This window comes from Homalodisca vitripennis, chromosome 2, assembly GCF_021130785.1.
Source record: "Homalodisca vitripennis isolate AUS2020 chromosome 2, UT_GWSS_2.1, whole genome shotgun sequence".
Taxonomy (NCBI): Eukaryota; Metazoa; Arthropoda; class Insecta; order Hemiptera; family Cicadellidae; genus Homalodisca; species Homalodisca vitripennis.
The window spans coordinates 48,868,024-48,881,968 of NC_060208.1; the positions used below are offsets into that span (position 1 = coordinate 48,868,024).

The 13,945-nt window shown below is 31.3% G+C and overlaps 1 protein-coding gene across 3 annotated transcripts in view; it reads left to right on the plus strand.

The window, feature by feature from the left end:
- LOC124353925 (inactive rhomboid protein 1) overlaps positions 1–13,945 on the plus strand; it is a 291,736-nt gene that overhangs the window by 76,234 nt on the left and 201,557 nt on the right. The window lies entirely within an intron of this gene.

The following is a 13,945-nucleotide window of genomic DNA, read 5'->3' on the forward strand; positions in this document are numbered from 1 at the left end:
TTCTGTTACAACGTTATATAATCACAATGATGCAGTTAGTAAACATACATTCTTTGACAGAACACACTAAAAAACACATTATTTCTAAAAAATACTATATTTTTTATCAAGCTGTTAGTTTGATTTCATACTATGTTGTGCAATGATTGATTAATACAGTAATCATACGTTCATAATAAACTTATCAGTATTACAGTTTTAAGTATACTAGCAACTACCAGAGTCTCCATACACACTTTCCTATTGAAAAATAGGAACATCGTGGGAAAATTCCTTTTATATGACGTTATAAACACTCCTGATTTAGGTGATGATTACTGAAAAATATTAAAATACTCTGATCCAATTTACATTTTAATTTAAAGAGCAGTGTTTTTGGGCCCTCAAGTTGGAGAGCGAAACAGTTTTAAAGCCCTTGAAATAACTAGATAGAACTTATCTCCAATATTTCATGATAAACTACTCAGTAATAATTAAACTATTTTAGCCCAGTGTGGAGGAATCTTAAAGACGAAGTTGTAAGCTTTTCAGTAAACACACTCACGATGAATAATGTGGCTATGTGTCATTTTGAAACGAAAGTTGATTTTGCTTTGATGCCTTGATCAAGAATATATACAAGTACGTAGTTCTGAGAGGGCAATTTCGGTCACAAAGTGTATACTTATAGCCATTATAGTTTATTCCGGTGTAAAATATGTCCGATGGCGTATTTGAGTTTTTATAAAAAGCCTAATTAAGTAATAAAAACCAAAACAACTAAAATGTGTTTTATAATAGTCTTTAAATCTGTAGCAAAAGTTAGACAGTAACTTGTCTTTGATATCTGCTTAATACTAATGATCAAGCGTTGCATTTGTAATATTTTTTAACATTAGTGCCCATCGGTGGGAAGGTAAAATTAGAAGAATTGTTACTTGTAAGTTTATTCTATGCTTTCAATACTATAAAGATAACGACATTCAAAATGGTACTTAAATTAATTAAATATATGATTGTGTTGCCAAATTATAATGTTTAAAAGGGACAGTTAATTACAAAATCATATTTACTATTAGCTGATTATCCAAAAAGGGAGTTTTCAAGAGCAGTGGAGCGTAGCCCAGAGGAATTTTCGAAATAGCAATAGGCCTATACGTTAACCAGGGACCCTAAGGATGTCCATGTACAATCGGTCCAGTAGTTTTTACGTGACGAATACATACACACGAGCACATAGGCAAACATAATTAGATTTTTATATAATAGAATAGATAATATGTTTAGAATATGAATTTCATTATTTAAATTAATTGAAAAATACTTTGAAATAAAATGTTTAAGACTTTTAAGATTTTTTGAGTAATACACTTAGCTTCAAAATCGGTTATTGTTAACAATGTGCTATATGATATCTTGAACTGAATTTTTTGAAGTAAAATTTCAAATTAAAGTGGAATATTACCTTCAGTTTAATGTAACGGGATGGTTTGGCTGGCTGAGCGATAGCAAAGCCACTGACTCGAGGTGATAAAAAAATCTGACGATATCTTAAGAACTGCTCAAACAACTCAAAATGTATTACAAATTTGGGTTTCCGGTAGGTTTTTCTTTATAGTGAAACACATTGATTGATTTTATGATGTTTGCATCTCACGAGGGCGGTGTGAGAGTAGATAATGAATACATTGAAATGTAAACATAGGTCAAATGATCGATAAATATTTAATAACCTCTAATTTGATATTCTGAGATAACACTTTAAGACACAAAATCTACCGACAAACCGGAAGGGATAATTAATTGTGTCAACATTGTTTCGATTCGGTGTTAATCAGAAAAAGTTAGATGATAGTCACGTTTCGTAGAGGTGCACAACCAGGCGCATGTTCTCTGTGTGCGCTAAAGATCCAAACTGGCATAGGGAATACATACCAAGCAAGCGTATTCGATTATACCCCTCTAAGGGGTCCAAAGCCTCTCAATTAGCGAGACTTGACAAAGCTCGTTACTGACCCAATGGGAGCATAAAGACATCTTGCTCTCCAAGTAGAGTGCTCCACAACGCTTTTGTTGGGGATTCCAATTGGAACATCCGGATAATTATCCAGTCTTTTATACGAAGCTGGATTGTAATGGGAGTTTTACACATTTCTACAAATTACCTAAATTTAATCCTAAAACTTATTGTTAAATTGTGTGACACTATTTGCTCTACGACCTGCTCTTCACACGTAGACGTGAACTCTTTGTGGAGAGTATAATAAGGTGTATGCAGATTTGTGAATTTTGTTTATTTTCGAATAAACCTTTTTGAATTTGAATTGCCGTTACTTACAACAGAACTTCCTACTAAAATATTCACCACTCATAGTATAATACCCAATAGAACTATTGTGGACTCCACGATCTTCATTATCTTAACAATGGTTTAGAACATCTCGTAATCCGTGTGAATTTGCCCAAAGACACATATGAGGCTTGAAACTTTTGGCCTTAGAACAGCAAAGTAGAATAAGATACAGTTATCTTTCATAGTGTTCAACACCTATCCTATGGAGGCTTAGGGACTTCTTAAGGCCTGAGTAAGGATGGTGATGGCACCCATTGTAAAGTAGAACACACGTATTACAGAGAAAGGTGTTCTGTCATCATGAGAACTATAAGATATTCAATACATATTTACTTAAACCAAATACATAACAGTGATTTAAAACAAAATAGGTCCCAAAATTCAGCCCTGCGGCACACCATGAGATGTTCAGAGGTGATTGCAAATATTTTAGAATGTTCGAAAACAGTGGGCCAACTCCAATAAATAGCGTTTAATGTCAAATTATTTTCGTACTCGCAATTGTAAAAAAAATAACTATCGTTAATAGATAATGTTTTAAAATTAGGATTAATTTTTGAGTATTATAACAATATGGTCACAATTAAACTCAACTTAATCCATTCATTCTTCTCCAACGTTAAAAATGTACTAGACTTTAATCTAGGGGCAAAGCATTATACATTTTTCTGGCGGTCGTCTATGAGGGAAATGTTTGAAGGTATAAGGTTTAAAAAAATGGGTTCGAGGACGAAAATTTCTCCTAGTAATATTTTATCCAGAAATACACTTCCTTCCCTCCAGTAGTGTTATGATAGCCTATCGCTGTCAACAATGCAATTGTCTCCCCACCAACGGCACAAAAACCAATCTCTACAATGATTGGCTATTCAGAACTCATTGTTGTATAACAATGTTGTCAAAGACTTCGCTTCAGTGTTCTTTCTCCCTTTCCCATCTTTTGAACGTATTTTGACCTTTATCATCTATCATGTTAGACGTGTATATGGTGAAATGGTTCTTCTTTAAATGAAATAATATTAAATCGACTGGGAGAAAATAGGAAAAGTTTTCTTAAACTAGTGAATACTTGATCTTAATTATCTTCTGTTCTATACACTGATAAAATTATGAAAAGGTTTTTCATGGAAAAATATACTTGTTTTGTCAGTGTGGTTTGAAATTTTGTATTGAAAATTAGTTTTAGTTTTTCTTAATCTAGGTTATAACGAATATGCCCTGTACACTGGAAAAATTTAAAGTTTATTATGAATACCATTTAATAGATTAAGTCAACAGTTTTATCATTACTGAAATTAAACCTAGAACGTTAGATTCAATTATTCTAAAAACTAAATTTCAAATTAGGCATTGCATTACCTAGCCCGTAATAAGACATAATATTTATATAAAAAAATACATTTTTCGTTGATTTACTTTTTTGTTAAGATAAGATTCCTTTATCATCTTATAATGCATTAATATTTTCAAATTTATCATTTCCTTTTATGGAAATCAGCGTACGATACAAATATTTACTTTATTTTACTATAATCCAGTTAAAATTATTTACGGAAATCTTTTACGGCAATCCTGTATGTATCCCTATAAAATATTTAATACAACATAATACTTTCCTAAATAACTAGCAATCGTGCTTTATACAAAATCACATAATTTTCTGCATCTCCAAACAAATAGAATATATGTCATCATACAAATATTAAACACACAGTACTAGCCAATATCAAACATATTTACTACGTAAGGAAATAACATTATACAATAAAGTTCATTATAAGAAATAATATTAACACACTTAAAATTAAACCATAATTATTAGTGTAATTAGTACTATAAACATTTTTGAAATGTAAATAATAATGAAAAAACGATTTTATTCTGCAATTGAGTGTTTAGGAATATTCAAATATAAATTCTATACAATGTGATTATCGTGCCATTTAGTTCTTGAAAACCACCATTTGGTTATCTTTTTAGAAGATAACTTAAACCTTAACAAATTAAGAGAGACACCTTACAATGTCTTAATAACGTTCCAGCTCATTGAAGATCTAGAATTTATATATCAATGTGTTGCTCAATCACCAGATTCAATCAGTAACAAAAATATTGAACCTTAACATGAAAATAAATATCCAGAATCACCAATGGTCAGAGGGCATTCTCAATTGCCAACGCAAACTTCCAATTTAGTTTACATTTTCAACGAATGGTGAACAAACAACAGCAATAAGAGTTTTTATTTAATCTCTTTGTAACGACTACATATAATAATAAAATTACAGAATAATGTTTTTCGATATTAAAAAAAACATTTTTTACACAAATTAAATGTACCGTACTTTATGTAAGATAAAGCCTCAATAAAACTGTGCAATTCACAATCCATTTTTTAAAACTCGTTTATCCGTTAATTTCACTATAGTTATCTATATGCATTGAAAACGCGAACATTTACATGATTACAGGTAGATCAATATCGATTCGAACAATCGTTTGAAAACTGGAGAGTATAAATAGTAGTGAAGAACCTCGCCTCCTTATTGTGTGGACAAGAACGTATAAAAATGTACATAAAACACCTAAATGCGGATGATTCGTGATGATCAGTCATTCAAGTGATTTTTATGTATTAGCAAAATATTCGTATATTAACATCGAATCCTCAGTTACTTTATTAATTTAAAATACATCGAAACATTGAGGGATGGATATTTTCAAACTGAACCCAGTTTGTATCAAAGGAATCTTTTGCATATCGTAAAAGGCTATCGTGACGTATATATTATCATTCCTGTAACATATAAAATGAACCACTTTTGTTTATATGAAAAAGAAATATAGTCCACTTAAAAAGTCTGGTAATAAAATACGAGATCTTGCTGCTTTATCAAGGATTATACGATTACTGTAAGGATTTCTAGCTACAAAGCTCGCGTCAGGTTTCCTCGTTACAATAAGATTTAACAAGCTTCTCCTGTTTCTCATTATCATTTTGTCTGTTTATATATGTTTCAATTTTAATTATGGCAGAATTCAAAAGACAGTTTTTGTTAAAAAAGCGTATTTATTTTATTTGTAGTGTTTATTATTCTTGTAGAATTAATAGTACCGTTAAAACAATCAAACTTCTTAGTTGTTTACAAAACAACAGTTTGTCCTATTGATAATTTGATGAGGTAGTAGTTTTTGAATATTTGTTGAGGGAACAGAGTTTATGTGACTGTTTACTGTCATACTACGTTAGCCTTCAAGTTTATGAACTATACACGTGTTTAATAATTAACCATGTCAAGAAAGTCAACAAGAGAGCTACTTCCTAATTATTTGTAAGAGGATTACACTTTGGAGAATTTATGGAGTGCAGGATAAACATATTAAGATGTACGTACTATTTATTATAGGGAGACCTAACGTCACTTATGGAGTCAGTACTTGTGCTAGCAAGTTTGGTCACAGTTTCAGTAGGAAGATAGCGGAAAAGTGTACATACGAGCGTACAGAAACAATGAACTTGACATCAGCCAAGTCTTGTTGTATCTCTCACTTTAAATTTTGGCGAAACATTAGTCAGAGTGGGAGAAAGTAGAGGTAACTTGGAAGAAATATGACTGGTATATTGCTACTAACTGGCGATCTAATGACTCGTAAATACAAATTTGAGAAACCATATACTATTTACTAAAAAAAGGGTGGACAGAAAATGTAAATAATGTAATGTAGGAGCATACCATCAGGCGGGTGGAAGTTCGATGACAGGATTATTTGGACTTAGCATTCTGAGTCGTTGGGAGAACCATAAATGTTTGTAGCCACAGGCGTGAGTTATGAAAATTCGTACGGTGAAACCTAAATAGAAAGTATATAAAACCAGACGTCACCATTTTGTCCGACAATGAAGTTACAATCTGAGCTCTGAATTCTCCCGTTACTGTGGTATAATGTGAAACTGTTGGTGGACCCTTTATTATGTGGAACGAAATAATACACTTTGTATCCTCGGGTGCCGGAACACACTTGAGTTACGGAGAATGAACAATGCGCCATGATGCGGTCTGAGTAAAAAAAATCATAAAAATATAAACTAAGGGAAAGAAAAACAACAAGAAATGTCTGGGATGAAATCTGGAGCTATGATTACCAAAGAACAACTCAGGAAATAAAATGGAGGTGACTTGAGGATCCTTTAAAGTTTAAAAAGAGTTGTAACTTCAATAAACGTCTGAGGAAAACTTGTATTTAGAGTAGATGGCATTTGAATATTCTATCAGGTTGGACAGGAAACGCTCTTATCATCTACTAATAACACGTGCATTAAGCAAGAAGAGTTCCTATGCAAACATCAAGTTTTAATAGAAGAACTACCAAATATGTTGGAAGACAATCATGTACATGTTTAGTTTCCTTGAGGAGGTAGGACTAGCAGAACTGCTACTACTGGGATTTACCTCAGAAATTTAGAAGTAGTTACTGATACACTTCTTTCCTCTTGAATCATAAATAATAATAATCATAATAGTATTAGAGTAATTAGTCTTCATTTTCTTACTTAAATATAGAGGTACATGACATTTAAAATGAAAATAGACGTTTGTAATTAAAACAAGTTTCTTAAGAATATTTTAAGCTATATATGATTTTAAAGTTTAAAGTAATATAAATATTATGATTCGCAAACAAGACAATATTTCTTCAAAACCAAGTAATTAAATATCTTTCAAGTATTGTTATTAAAAAGATATCATAACATTTTTAACAAACATAAAAAATGGTGCATTAGAAAATTTGAATAGGAATTGAATGGTGGAAAATTTTGTCACAGTGTAAGGTGTAAGGTGTTTTAGCCTCCCGTTATTTTTTCTCCAGGTCACCGAGAGCTTGAGAAACTTAATATCGTAATCTCATTGTCCGCCCATTGTTTAGTAGACACAACATTTTATATTAAAGCATTGATCATCGAACATCTTTACTCGATCTGTAAATTGCTAAATTTCGTATATTTCTTAAATATGATTTCCCAAATGCCTTGTGCATACATTTTACAAGAATGCACAAAAGCGAGTTAACGCAACAACGCACGACATGGCAACGTTGCATCGATTGGCAGTGCTAGGATGCAGATCAGCTGACCTCCTCTCCTCTCACCACCCTTTAACAACCACCCCCACCTCCCCCTCTCTATGCGACGGTAAGGATGGCAAAATACTTTCGTTGTTGTTCTTCAAGAAGCGATTGTTTCCAAAATACATTTTCTGGTTGGTTTCATAAAATCAGTTTATATATATATATATATATATATATATATATATATATATATATATATTGTTTTTTACAAACGACTAGTGCCGATAAGATAAGTGCCGATATGATTATAGGATTGAGCTAAATAAGCTCCCACAATACGAACAGTAAGTTTCGAATCGTGTTACTCCACCAACAGTTTGAATCTTGAAAACATTGTATGAGTTCTATACGTAGTAATTCTTTTTTTATTCACTAATTTCATCACTTTGTTATTTTGCTTTTGTTTTAATTCAAAACATCCTGTTAAAGACGTGACCGGAAGGCCAGTTTAGTTCAAGGAAGGGGTCTCGTCCTGCAAATAACTTTTTTAACAAATATTAGATCGATAAAAAAACAAAAAAAGTATTTGTTATTTTTTAATTCTAATACTTTCTACTTGAGTATTTAAAAATGTGTTATAATAAGATTGAAAGTGCGTGTAAACCTGATATAGTTTCTTATGATTGCCGTTTGGACATTACTTGTTGTACTTAATACTACTATCAAAAAGTTTTAAATTTTTATGCAAAAAATAACTTATCAAAATGAATTTGAATTTAATTTTTATAAAATATACTTGACTAAGATTGCTTATTGTTTACTGTTAGATGTTGTTCATATTTGAATTGTACAACGAAAAACATTTATTCAATAGAGTAAGATATTTAAGTTCCCTCTTTTTAAATTACAAAACCATTAGTATCAGAAATTTATTTAATTTCGTTCAATAACCAATCGTTATACAAGTGGTATTTTATGTAATACCAAAGTTATGTGAACATGACTATAAAGTGTTAAAAAATCATTACACCGTTCTTTAAATAACACAGTATTTTTAAATAGTAATGAACAACTTTTTATCCTTTAGAGTTGTATGTCCATGGACAGTTCTAATACAACGTTTATTGTTGTCTGTTACCAATAAAATATAATGAAATATTTATTTCAATTGAATATTTTTTCAAAATTTTAGGCTGTATCTCAAACTCTAAACTATGTATACAAATTTCGTAGCTTGTCCGAACTAAATAAGCAATTATAGGAGATAGTATATGCTTAGCCCGTTTAGCTATAGTATCAACTAGGTATATCTCTCAATGCAGTAAAGCATTGTTGATTATTTCTCCATTGAGATACCAAGAAATGCTATCAAAATAAGACTGTGTTCAATAATATAAAAAACAAATTAGGTACCCAGATCACTAAGAAATAACTAGTCATTATGAAGTATAAAACTGGAAACATGATGTAACACTGTCAGTATATCACCGCAGATTACAGATATAATAAAGAAAATACTTAAACAATGTAATCTGGTTGATATAAAAAAGTATCACAATGTTGAGAATTGTTTAATGTATTTCCAAAAAGGCGATGACACATATTATCAATGAGAGTAAAAAAAATCAAGGTGTTTTTGAACCTCCGGAAACATTTGATTTGCCCATTAGTTTTGGCTTCCTGTATTAAGTAGTATTATATTGCAACATACTATAAGCCACATTTTATTAACTAATTTTTGTAGTATTTGTATTATTCAGGTATAGATTTTGTAAATAAGAATAAAAAAAAAACTGTAATAATTTTGCAGGGAACTGAAAAAGGCTCAATGATGTACTATACTCAGCTAAAATCCTCACCTGGGTGGTTTCTCCTTTATAAATTTTCTTTTATTAATTGTAGCACCATTATTGTTTTGGGGTTTTATTTTTCTCAAACACCTGATCTCAAGATGAAAGCGAAAATAATTTGGGGAACTGGACTCGGATAACAGATATCTATAGCAGTTGCTCATAATTTTATCCTTCGAATAAGTCCTCGGTTGATGATAAACTCGACTGATACACTTGTGCAAAGAATGTACATGAAAATAAAAATAAATACGATACAATTTATATATAAGCTACAAAATATTATAACTTAAAAACTATATACTAACTTCTAATGTGTTGCAGAGCCATTGTAGGATTTCCGGCCAATAAAAGTACAACCTAAATTGGTTACAACCAGGTCAAACTATACAGGTCATTGCGAATGACACAATCTTGGCACAATAAGACGCCGTGGTTACATTATGCTGAGACTTTATATTTAAATTTAATATTTACGTTTTTATAATAAATATGTAGTTTCAAGAATACATACAGATTTAATTTAGCGATTCTCTACATTATACCTAAAGATCTGGATCTTTTACACCCATGAATCTTTTGTGAAACTAAGCAAAGGGGTTTATGTTCCTGCGGTCAGGTTGAGGGTCAGTAATGCTTGGACATATGTCTAACTGCATCTCCAAACTGATGGAGTATTAACTAACGTGCTTTTCGAATATGTTTGTAGTACTCGAAGACAACTTAGGCTCGCTCTAGCAGTGTCAGGTGTCTGGCCAGGCTGGTTCTGTACGTTCACTTTTTTTTATAACAACGGAGAGGCCGATCCCCTTTTAAGTCTTCTTCTTTCTAGTCCGTCCTCATGGGCCATTGGCCTGTGCGAGGATCTTATCAAACAGAATAAGGGGGAGAGTCGATACAGTACAAGGTCAATGGTACTGATAAAAAGTGCAATGATCACAGACAGGATCACAAACTCCCCCCCAAGTCTCTCTGGGACTTTTTCAGTAGGCCCAGTCACAGACACTATTGAATAGCGATTTGGAAGTGCCTTCACATAGAATATCGATTTCTCCACAACATGCTTCTTACCTGAGCTCACCTTTACTTGACCCAGTTGTGTTCCAACAACTCATGTTAAAATTCAGTGTTCTAACAGCTAAGATATTTTTATAACTTCTTTAGGGTTTGGATTTTCAAAAACAAAGAGAATGAAACATTTTTATTTTACAAGGCCCACAGCAAGTACTGGCTCCGGAAGAGTTAAGATTGATAACAAGGAGGCCTCTACTACAAAAAGGAGGTTGCTCGGGTTTAAATAACTAGTAAAATCATATCTAGACATTTCTTTGATATAATCTAACTTTTTCAACGCAAAGCTCATTATCAGAAAGCCCTCGATGAAGCAGGAGCAGCCTAGGAAAATGAAGCTGTTAATACTTTGTTTTCCTCGTTATCTGGTAGCTTGTAATCCTCCTTTGGTGTAATATCACATATTGTGTAATTTCCGAGTGAAGTAATCTGTTTACAAGAGTTGTTAGTTTTGTGTGTGTCCATATTGTGAAATATCCGTGGTCTGTAAACAGGGTTCTTGTTTAATTTATGTAAGAACTTCTTGAATAATCGCTTGGTAGGAGGGAGGCGTGGAAGATTGTGTCCAATAGAACTGCCCTATTTATGAGACTCTACCGCTTCAGCAGAAGCTTCTTTATTACATTCATGATTCCTAAGTAACATGTTTAACAGGAAATTGTACATACAAAACTTACGGTCATATAGAAAACATGAACCGAGTTCCAGTCAGAAACGTTTTGTAACGAAAACAATTTATTAAACACGCAGGAAGCAGTTTAAATGTCAATGAATAAATAATTATCATATTATTAGTTGAAATACGTCAATTCATACAATAGTTATCGGGTTAATATGCAAGCATTTCACGGATTCTCTGTAGGTTACTGTTGAAATCCTTCTTGAAAATAAAATAAACAAATAATAATAAGTACATGTTCTACTTCGTCGTATTTAGTGATAATCCGTATCTTGTCTAAAAGCGCACAAATAACACACATTCAGAGTTAAAAACTTTGAAAAAGCGTTTAGTTGTATTTTGGTGTACATTTTTACAAAATACGAAATAGTAACAAATATACTCGTACAAACATTGAATGTAGCCCCCAATGATTTAAGAAACAACTTTTTCACTACCCGAGTAGAACAACTAGAATTACTTCGTTGCATATAAATATAATTCTTAAAATGACGTATAACTAAGCTTCTTTTTATAGTCCGATTCTAATAACTTATTAATTTAGACTTACAGCTGTGTCTTTTCTGTTTTAATACATTTAGAACCATGTAAATGTTATTGAAACTGGCATAAAAAGTATAAAGGGCCATAATTTTAAAATCAATAAAATAGTTCACTGATTCCAAACAAATATCCCTAAACATTCCGTAATGAGTATGTCTGTAATGTATTACACATGTTGATAATATATTACACTCGCAGAACTGCAAACAAGTTATTAGTTACTGCAACACCATTGGAGCGTAACACAAGATATAGAATCGGTGTTAATGCTTCAATAGTTCCTAACTGAGGCAACTAATAATCCACCTCAACCAGACAACCCCGTGAACACGGCAAACTATTCCGCCCTTCTAGCTCCCTAATATTACAATCCGGGCATTCTGAATGATTAGGCAACTCGCAGCCGGAAAAAACACACAGCGGAAGTACAATTTGGCAAGAGAGAAACGGTTGGAATATTTCGTGCAATCTTTATCCTACTGTAATTTTAATTTAATGAAAAGTAAATGTTCATTTTATTGAATGGTAAAATAAAGAAACGATATTATCTCGCATTGTCAGTGTATGTAAAAGGAACCAATAAAATTTGAGACTATCACGCGATGTATGTAAACAAGTAAATACGAGTTCATACATAGATCAGTTTGCCTTGGCGGGGTCTTGTATTTAGAAATGCTTAAATATGTTGGTTAAACCCCTAATGTTAGCGTCGAATCTCAGTGAAGATGACAAAAGTAAAATGTCTTAATATCCCCAAACATTCCTGTGCATGCAATGCATTACACATTTTGTTAATGTATTACACTCGCAGAATTTGCAGAATGCAAATTTTAAATACGATGAATTTTTAATTGTAGTTTTAAAACCAGTTCATTCGGAACTTAAAAAAATTGTTTAACATATGTTTTGTTATATTTTTATTTAAATAATGTTAAACTCTGTTCCAATAATATTTTTTAAATTCAAAGCTTTATCGAATTTCTAGTGTAATGATTCAACATTTAGAGATTAAATACAAAATAAAATATAATAATAATAAAATATAATATATTATAATTTAATTCTTAGTACATAAATCACTTAAATTTGTATTAGCTTTAAACGAAATTCAAGTAATAAAAACAATATGAACCAGATTGAACAAAGAAGTATGGAAGTGTAATATTTATTATGACAAATCTGTAACATTCCTTATAAAATAATTGGTATAAATCGTAATAATTATTGTTTTCAGGGCCAATAATAAAAAAACTCAAAGTAAATAACTCAGAAGAATTGTGAAATAAAATTATGAGCCTCAAGATTTATTTTCGACACGTTGTTCACAAACATTTTTTATCTTCCAAACGGCTCGTTTTAGTGAACGCTCAGAAAAAGAAAACGTTTCCAGTCAGTGTCCACACTTCAAAATTAACAGTGAGCGTATGATGCGATCATATATACTGGACTATCTATTATTAATTATTTACCGGACAGCAACACGGTTATATACTATGCTTTAAATAAATAGTTTTTAATGTAGTGCATCCGTACAAAGGAATGCAAAAAGAATAAGATTTACGAGCCATCATAAAATATTAAATGTTAAATAATGCTAATACGAGTATGTTTGTAAAATGTTAAATGAAATAATAATAGCCTATATTCCACATATATTCAAATTTATATACGTATTATAAAAAACTAAAAATGATTCCTAACCACTGATTGTCCAGTAATAGTGGTAGGTACTTCTAATGTTTACAAACAGAATATAATCAACTTATGACAAAAACATGGTAAACGGATGAATAAACTTGCCTATAACTAAAAAAAGTAAAAAATAACTGAGATAGATCTGGTTGGGGAGTAGACTGAAATTAATGAATGTTTACTTTGCAATAAATAGGTTTGGTAACATGTCAAAAAGAAACAGCACCGCAAAACTTATTGAGTACATACCGGAGTATTATGATGGTGACTTGTACAAGGCATAATATATATCTATCGTAACTAAGTACCTAAGATTAAAAGAATTTTAATCTTTGAAAGCCATACTTAAATAACTTGGTGAAGTTTATCAAAATGCAAAATTCCATAGTTTCTAAAAGTAGATAGTGTTGTTGACCAAATTCGATTACATATTCTTATATTTGTCAGAGGATAAATCATATTAAATTTAACTAGGAAAATTTGCCAAAAATACTTTCTTTACCTTTTACATTTAGTTTACTATTATCAGAAGTCTCCCGTTTTTGAAAACACACATACTAAATACAATATTTGTAATATGAGTAAAGAAATTTTAAGACGTGTTGCACACAAGTTTTATTATATTTTCAAAGCCTTAATTCGCAAAATTGTATATCATACGTAAAATATAGAACTAAATGCTTACTACCATATTCCTGAAATATTGTAATA